Raw genomic sequence first — 9,716 nt, forward strand, 5'->3', positions numbered from 1 at the left:
GGTCCATATTCGTTCTGTCTGTAATGGGATGGCACTAGGGGTTTTATTTTGTCTTTTGGAGGATGGGTTGTACAATATTCGTTCTTCTTCTATCTTCAAGGATTTATTATCGAATCGAATCCTGGCTCGATACAATTTATCTGGAAAAATTAACTATTAACTTCTTTTGACCTTTTACGGGTATCTTTTGTTGAAGTGTTTTATTTATATACTTTTGTTAAGGTTTTATTTTTTCAAGTTTCTCATTTCGATTTTATGTTACCGTATGGGCTTTTGGGTTAGATATCGGATACCCTAATACCTGATTTCTAGACGTATTTCCATTTATCTGTTTTTTTTACTTATTCTTCCAGATTTCGTGGTAACTTCCTGTTCGCCTTCTTGTGTTTTATTCTTTTTTGATTTTCCCATAGAGATCAGATCAAATTTCTTATACTCTTTTAGTAGGAATTTTTTACCTTTTAATTTTGCGGCTTTCGCATGGGCCGCGGCAGAAGCCGGTTTTTGTTTTGGTGCATCCTGGGGGTGATCAGGATCTGAGTCATCGTCGGACTCATTAGAGCTAGTGTCTGAGGATTCACTATTTGGTCTTTCGGGGGCGGTCCTTTGCGATTTAGGGGTATTACCTGCGCTTACTTGGTATATTTCGTCTCCTCATGAGGAAGAAGGCGTATTTTCCGTGTCCTTGCGTTGAAATCCTGTTTCAGGGGAGTTAAAAGATTCTTGGGAGCTCTGGGAGGAGTCAAATACTTTTGGAGATTCTCTCCACTGGTTGAATGCCATATCTTCCGGGGGGTGAGGTGTATTTCATAGCAGGGTCTGTTTCCAGGAGTAAGATTCCTTGGGTTTTACTTTTGACACCGTTATGTGATGGTATTGTCCCAAGTTTTCATCTTCAGGGTGTTCCTGTGTCCAAGGCAAAGTACTTTGCCTTGTTTTTATAGGATAACCTATAATGTCCATGGCCTCTCTCAAGTTTTTTGTACTTGTATCCCTAGGGGTAGTCTTCCTCCCTTTTGCACCTAGGGTCTCCACAGCTCTGTTTAATTCCTCCTGTAGCGATAGGGGTCTTTCTATCGGGGTTGTTGGGGATACCATGTCATCAGGAAATCTTTTGGGGGGACATGGGGTCGAAATTCTATCGGGGAAAAATTGGGTTTTTGGCGACAGCGTATAATCTAATTCTTGCTCCGAGCTTTCTGAGGATGAACTCTCTGGGCTTTTTGGGGTTCTTGCGGGCATGGATATTAGGGGTTTTCTTTTAGGGATGACTAGGTTTTTCATGGCCAAAAATTCTTCAAAATCTTCCTCTTCGCTATTGTTTTCAAAATAGTTTTGTTTGAAATTAAAGGGTTTTAGTTCGGATAGCCTGGACTTAGTAAATTCATTTTCCACGTTTGATGAATCTGAAGATGAGGGTTCGGGTGCCCACTTAACGGGGTATTTGGCACCTTTCATAAGGCTAACATGTGCTTTGTATGTTCTCCCGTTTTCTGAAATTATCATTTTAAAAGTAAAATCGTTGTCGTATTTTTTGCTTATCCTGAAGGGGTCCGAATATTTATTGGAAAGTTTCTTGCCTTCTAGCTTAGCTTCATTTTTTAGATAGACACAGTCGCCTACCTTAAAATTTATATTCCCTTTGATTTTGGACTCGTTTTTCAGCTCTTGGTTCATCTTACATTTTTCTAACTCTTGTCTAACTATTTTATAGGTTTTTCTCATCCTATTTATAAAATCTTGCTTGTAGTCCTCGGTATTATTGTAATATTCTCTGGACTCTATAATTTCCTGACAAGGTATTTTAAAATCGCGGCCAAACAAGAGAAAAAATGGACTATCTTTAGTCGTCTCTGAATAAGCGGTATTGATTACATTGGTTAGGTAGGGTAGATACAGATCCCAATCTTCTCGATTGTCTTTTGAATAAATACTCAAAACATTGGAAAATATTTTGTGCCTATTTTCAATTTTTCCATTAGCTTGGGGATGGTAGGGAGAGGTTACTAATTTTTCGATTTTAAGGAAACTCATTAAATCTTTTGTTACTTTAGAAACGAAGTTAGTTCCGTTGTCGCTAATGACCTGTTGAGGAACGCCAAACCCTAAAAATATTTTTGCCAAGGCCTTACTTGTGGCATATGCGCCCTGATTTTTCAATGCTTTGGCAAAAGTGAAGCCACTAAAATGGTCTAATACTGATAGAACGCAAGTATGACCTCGATTAGAAACAGGCAATTCTCCACTTGTACCATATAGGTCAAATGAAACGATATCTAAAGGGAACCTTGCTACCGGTACTCTTCCCATGGGGGGATTAGGGTATGTTTGGGGATTTTTTCTTAGGTTACACGCTTCACATGTATTTATAAAATCTTTGAGTTTTGTTAATGCCGACGGAACATAAAAGTATTGTTTTAGCTTATGAAAGGTTTTGGTTATTCCCAAGTGTCCACCTATCTCCGAATGGAAGTACTCAAAGGCAGGTATTATTAAGCTTTGAGGGAGTACTGGGATTATTAAGGTTTGATTTCTATTTGTTTCGCCTGATACTATCCTGCAAAGGATTTCTTCGTCCAAGTCGTAATAAAAATTGTCTATTTCCCGTCTCAGGGCTTTGAACTTATCAGGGAGATTGTCAGAATTCACAAAATAATTAATTAGAGTCAAACACATTTCATCCTTAACTTGGTTTCTCTTAATGTTAGCTAGGGATAAGGGGCTACGAGTAATTTCGTTTTCTTCTGTAAAGATTTTAGGTTTAGTCTTCTTGTGTTTTCATTTACTGGGATTAATGGCATTTATTTGTTTTGTTTCATTATCTGAAGAGTTATTTTCTGGGTATCTACTCAGGTAATCACAAGGGGCATTCTTTTTACCGGTCACGTGTTCAAATTCGCAATCCAGATCTAGGATTTTCATTATCCATCACGCTAAAATTCCGGTTGGATTCTTGAATGTACTTAGGTACTGTAAGCCTTTATGGTCCGAGCGCAGTTTAAATTTTCGTCCTACTAAATAATGTCTGAATTTATCTAAATGGTAAATTCTAGATAATAGTTCCAATTGTGTTGCTGAATAACTACTTTCGCATTTGGTTAAGGTTCTGCTTGAATAGCATATGACTTTCTCTATATACCGAGGGGATTCTTGTAGGGGTTCTGGGTAGTTTTCCACGGGAATTAATTGGGAAAGAATTGCACCGATGCCTAAAGCTGAAGCATCAGTGGTAACCACAAATTGTCCCTTTTCAAAGTCTGGTAGCGACAAAATTGGTTCAGAAGTAAGAGCCTTCTTGAGAGTGTCTAAGGAAGTTTGAGCTTCCTGCGACCAGGTAATATTTTGGGAAGTCCCTTTAGTTAGGTCTGTTAGGGGCTTTGCGATTTGGGCGTAGTTGCGTATAAATTTTGTAAAGTAACTGGTTAAACCAATGATGCCTCTTAATTGTTTCACAGTTTTTGGCGGCTTAAGATTCTCTACACATTTTATCTTCTCAGGGTCCGGTGATATTTGACCTTGGGTCACTATCATTCCTAAGAATTCTATTTCGGATTGAAACAAATTTACTTTTTCAGGTCTACATTTCAAATTGCCCTCTCTGAATTTTTCGAAAACTTTGGTTAATGTTTTTAAATGATCCTCTGGTCTTTCTCATACACAAATCATATCGTCCACACAGTGAATGATATTTTCTATACCTCGTAATAAGTGTAACAGATGTCTACATAATGCACTTGAGCTAGTTTTGAGTCCGAAGGGTACTCTCAAATATTCATAAGAGCCACATTCCGTCGTTGAAAAAGCCGTTTTATAAACGTCATTATCTGCTATCTTAACTTGATGATAACCTTGCGTGAGGTCAAGAGACGTAAAAATTTTGTTTTTGGTTGAAATGGAATCTAGGATTTCGTCAATTCGGGGCAGGGGAAATTTGTCACTTACTACTTGCTTATTTAAGGCTCTATAATCTACTACAAGTCTAAGGTCCTGGTTCTTTTTTGGCACGAGTATAACGGGGGCTGAATACGGGCTTATACTTGGCCGTATTATATTGTTTCTTTCTAATTCGCGTATTTTGTTTTTTAACCAGCCTATGTAGGGATGAGGGATGCGATAGGGCTGTTTAGCTACAGGCAACCCTGTGGTTTGAATAGAGTGTTCATAAAATAGTATCAACCCGATATCTTCCTCACACGTAGAAAAAATATCTCTAAAATTCCAAAGTAATTCACATAATTTTTCTTTTAATTGTGTATCATGAATATGATCTAATTTAAATTTTTCCAAAAATTGGGGTTTTGTTAGGGGGTACCTATTCTTTGAGTTGCTAACACCGATGCTATTGACTAAGCTTTCCTTGGAGTTTTTCCATTTGTTTAGCTTGTGTTCAGAAATCACTTGTATTTCAACGAGACATGCCCCTTTTTTAATGTAATCATATCGTTTTCATTTGTGTTAGTTAACCAAATAAAACTTTCGCCTTTTTCGTATGAAATGATCTGTTCTTCACAAAACAGATTTTCTAGAATTTCTTTACACGGGGATGCGAACCAAATTTCGGAATTGTCATTTACAGGGGTGACCATTTGAGAGATTTGTACTCTTTGCATAGTATTTGGGGGGATTTTTGTCTTACGCACCGCGAATCCATAATATTTTTCTTCCGAGCAATTTTCTATTAAATTAAGATTAGCACTTGATTGCGTCAAGTTTTCCGCTTTTGGGGTTGATTTTAAGGGTGATTTCGAGTCCTGTCGCCTTACAACAGTATTTAGATTTATTATTTTATTCCACAATTCAGCTACTTTCTTTATCTCTTTTTGTTTATACTCCTGCATTTTCCCTATTTTTGCTTTTACTGACTGTATCCATTTGCTGCTTTATTTTATTTCTTGTCATGAGGGAGAAAATGATGTAAAGTGAGGTACAAAAGACTTGATTCTATTCACTGTTGCTTCCCCTCTCTCCACGCGTTGAAGAATAGGATCGTGTGGATACACGAGTCTGTTATTTGCCATATCTAATAACACTTTATTAGATTTTAGAAAATTAGCACCAATTATAGCCTCGTATGGGAAGTTTTTGCAGATTATGAAATTTGTAGAGAAGATCCTATTATCTTTTATCACATCCAGACGTATGGAGCCTATAGCTTCCAGCCTATGACCCGTGACACTTGTTAAACTGGGAATATTGCAGTTTTTCCGTCGCTTAATATACACTGGTAGTTTATTAAATACGTTCGAATTTATTATGTTAACTGATGCACCGGAATCTATTAACGCTTTGAAGTTAATACTTGCAACATTAAAATTATTTAATATAGGTAGTATATCATTATTATCACCTAAGAGAAGGTACAATTACTGGGTGGGACCTATGAAAAATACTGGCCTCCAGGGTCCTGGTTAATTTTCTTGGGGGCCTAATTCTTGTCCCTTTGCGCTTATTTGGTAAGTTGGGGTTCGACATAGGGGCTCGGCAGGAAGTGAATTAGGTTCACTAGCAATTGAAGTGGCGAGTTGATTGAGATTTGATTGTCTTGGTTGCCAAGTATTATTGCGTGGGTTAAAGTTTATTGTGCCGACGGCTCGCGGCATTTGTTCATTTTGTATTGACGAAAAGTTTCTTTCGTTTCCCGTCAGAAAAAAATATCTTCTGTCATCGCTCGTATTCCTGTTAATTCTAGTCGGATACACTGTCCGTGAATTATATTGGTCCATGTTTTGTCGCGTATTTGGGTTGGGGAACCGATAATTATTTTGCCGGTTGAGGGAAGGATTTGAGTATGCAAATCCTTGTTGGTAGGGATTGCGGACCTGTGGGAGGCGTGGGGGGTTATTTCTATAGCTTCCTGACCCATTGGCATTTAAGTTTGTTCTCCCGAACAAACGGTTATTAAAACTGGGGGTTGCTGGTGTAAAGTTATTTCTAGTATGGCATTCCCTGGCAATATGTCCTTGTTTATTACATGCATAGCATATAATTGAGGGGTTCCGTACGTTGTTTGTTGTATTTGTGGGTACGAAACGTACTATCCTTTGCCTGGTAGGGGTTGGAGATCTATTTTGGTTCGGTTTGGGTGAATTATCTCTCGAAAAGAAATTTGGGGAAATTGCTCGTGATCGTCCCGGAGTTGAATTTTCTACGTTATTTATTCTTGACTTATTGTGGTTCGCCACAATTGAGTCAATTTCTATCATTCTCTCTACTTCCTGGACTGCTAGCTCTAATGTTTGGATATTCTTTGATATCAACATTCGGTACAGTTTGGGGCTTAACCCTTGCATGAAAGCATTTAGTACAATTTTATCATATAAAGGACCAGATTCTTTTCCTTATTTAGCCTCAATGGATACCATTATTTTGTGCAGATATTCTCTAACATTTTGTGTTTTGTCGAAACAAACCGTACCATGCTTTAGTTTGTGTGTTGAACTAGTTTCAACAAATCTCTCTTGGAACACTTTTAGCAATTTTTCTACTGAGTTTATAGGAAGATTATTATCTTCCCCTATCGTATTTTTTAATTGTTTTAAGAATGTTAGTGCTTGTCCCTTAAGTCTCATCAACATCATGCCTACTAATGAATTTAAGTCTGTTTGAGTTACCTCCACAAATTGATTTAATTGGATAATAAATTAATCTACATCCGAATCTCCGTTATATGGGGGTAGTGACTTTGAAATTTCCACTGTTTTGGCAATAATTTTTTGCTTTAATAATTGTGCGTTTTGATCCAACGACATATTGATTTGTTTTTTTTTTGTTGGGTTAAAATTCGGTACTGGTTTTATTTGTTTTGAAACTATTTAAATTCGTTACTTCTTAATTATATGTACTTTTTTTTGCTACTATTTTTAGGGGATTTAGGTTTAACAAAATATTGCACTTCAAAACATGCATGAATTATGAAACTTCCAAGCATGCAAAAAATATGACACTTCAAAGCAAGCGGAAAAAATGGTACTTCAATGCATGCACACTTTTCCCATGCGTAATATATCTCAACAATCTTTTTGTTTTCTATGTTTTCCTTGTGTTTTTGCTCCTTTAAACAGGCTGCGCCAATTGTAATGGGGGGTTTGTATAAAAAGTTATTTATTCTTATATTTTCTGATGTTTCCTCATATGGGAAATTTTAATTAATGAATTCAATGGGAGAAATTAGTTAAACTCTAAACTGATGGTTCGCGAGTGGCATACCTAATTGGAGGCGGGACTTCATGTGTAGGGAGCTTAAATTAACGGTACAAACGGGGAGCTCGCATTAACGGCCATACTGAGTCGAAATCAGATTGAATGGATTCATTTTCCCTTGGAAGCGAGTGGAGCCACAAGGACAAACTAATCTCGAGAAATACTAGCATAAAGAGAATAAAATAAGAAGATGATGCATTTATTACTCACAGAACTGGAACAGAGCTCGGTATATCAAAATATTTGCAGTAAATGGCACTAAGTTAAAACTGGTCACTGGTTCAATACTATTGTTCTGAACTGACAATTGACTAACTAGATAAGACTCATTCCCAAATAAGACTGTCATAAGATTCCAAAGTTAAGACTCACACAATAAGACTGCTCCAAAAAGACTGCCAATTAAGACTGACTTTAGACTGACTCCTAATTGCTAAGTTCTCGACTATACTACTCATTCCCAGATTTCTGCCGAGAGGTTACGTCCGGGCTGTTACCAACAGAGTATACTATATCCGATCCTATTGGTTTCCAATATCTTGTCATACATTATTATTGGGCAGTGCTGTCCCAATCAGCTAGCTTGATTTTAATTAACTTTTGAACCAGGACTTATGATTCTTCTAAAATTTCGCTTCAGAATTCTTCCCAGCATGGTACAATTTTTTACTAGATACAGAGTCTAACATTGTATTTAATTCATACAATTTTTGACATATTTTATGCAAATTTCAAACCTAAGATTTATAGTTACATTTCGCTTCGGAATTCCTCCCAACATGGTACAATTTTTTACTAGATACAGAGTTTAACATTGTATTTAATTTATACAATTTTTGACATATTTTATGCAAATTTCAAACCTAAGATTTATTGTTACAATTGTAATACAATGTTTCGCTACTTTTTAAATTTGACAATTAATTGTTACTTAAATTATTTGGGTTTATATTCTGGGCATTTTTACTTGGAAAATTTTTGGGGTATTGGAAATTGATTCCATTACAACTTTAAAGGAAGCAAGATTAGTCTGATTAACTTAAGACGATTTCTTTGAATTTCAGCAACAAAAAATATAATTTTAAACTTAACGTTTTTTTAAAAACTGAGATTTTTTAGGAAAGGCCTATGTATTTATGCAGCTATAAAACTTAATAAAAAGCCAGATTCTGTAAATTTTGTAGATTGTCTTTTGGCAATAAACCCGAACCCTTTAGTCTGGAATATTCTGAAATTCAACAATGTCAAAGAGTCTCATGTGTTTTACGTTTTTCTCTGACATTTTATTTTTACTGTCTTCAAAATTTTTTAATTGCTACAAATTTCCCCTCAAGAGGACGGAACCCCATAAATTCAATACATACAAAGCATCATAGTTTTAAATTTGTTTTGAAAGAATGAGAAGTATATCAAGTTTTCAACCCATGGGAGTATTTCTTAGCGTTTCACACGTACAAGGGTTTGTTTGCAGTATACCCACAAGAAATGTTCTGTTTAATAATAAAAATTTCATTTCTTTGTATGTTTAGTTTGTTTTTATTTGTTATTCCAATTTTATACTCATGTCCAAGATAATATCCGTATCCAAGTCAAAAACTATGTACGCTCAAATTCTTCAAAAATGACGTTTCATCCTTGCAATGTCAATCATAAATCAAGTTTTATAATCTTTTAATTTTTAAGCTAGTCTCCCTAGATTAGTGTCAAAACTCATACTTTATTTACTTTTGATTGTAAAAGAAGGCAGTGCGCGTTTCCAGAGTCCATTGGATCTTGAAATTCTCTCTTTCTTTTTTCTCTCTCTCTCTCTCTCTTACAGAGTAAAGAATACGTTCAAACGTCTGGAAGATGCCTCGAGATGGTGTTACGGATCGAGGAATATAAAGCTGCGTGGATACGTATGGACGGAATCCGTACATTTGTCACCGTTCTACGTGGGAAATTGAATTTCCAGCTTCACTATCAATACTGTTTCTGTTTATGGGTCATTACATTTAATCCAGAATATGTAGAAGAAGTTACCAAACACGGTGGCATTCCAGTATTGTCAGATACTTTTGCTGCAGCTGTTTTTGCTTGTATTTTAATATCCTTTGACAATTAGGACCACTCAATTGCCTTTGATGAAGGTAATCCGTTTTTTTTACTTATTGACCCCTCCAAAACCATAAAACTGTTGATTATTTTAAGTTATTCCTGCTATTATCATTACTGCTATGTCGTCACCATTCCAGGTAGTGAGTGTAACTGAAGAAATACATGAGCTTTACATTTCCTTATGAAGAGATCAAAGCACGTCGATGCTGATGCTTTTTGACGTTTTTTTAGCGTTCTTTTGAATTCCTGTAAAGAGAATTATACCCACCCCTTAGTTTGTAGTGAGAAACTTTTAGGAATCAAACTTGTGGTTTAAGTGTATCCATCTGAGTTGTAAAAATCATATATGTTTGCCTGAATTATTTTAAAAAGAACAAAACTGGTCACTATCCATGAATTTTTCGCATTGATGAATTGTC

Source organism: Artemia sp. Qi Xiang Cuo, chromosome 13, assembly GCF_049724085.1.
Source record: "Artemia sp. Qi Xiang Cuo chromosome 13, ASM4972408v1, whole genome shotgun sequence".
NCBI classification, from domain to species: Eukaryota; Metazoa; Arthropoda; class Branchiopoda; order Anostraca; family Artemiidae; genus Artemia; species Artemia sp. Qi Xiang Cuo.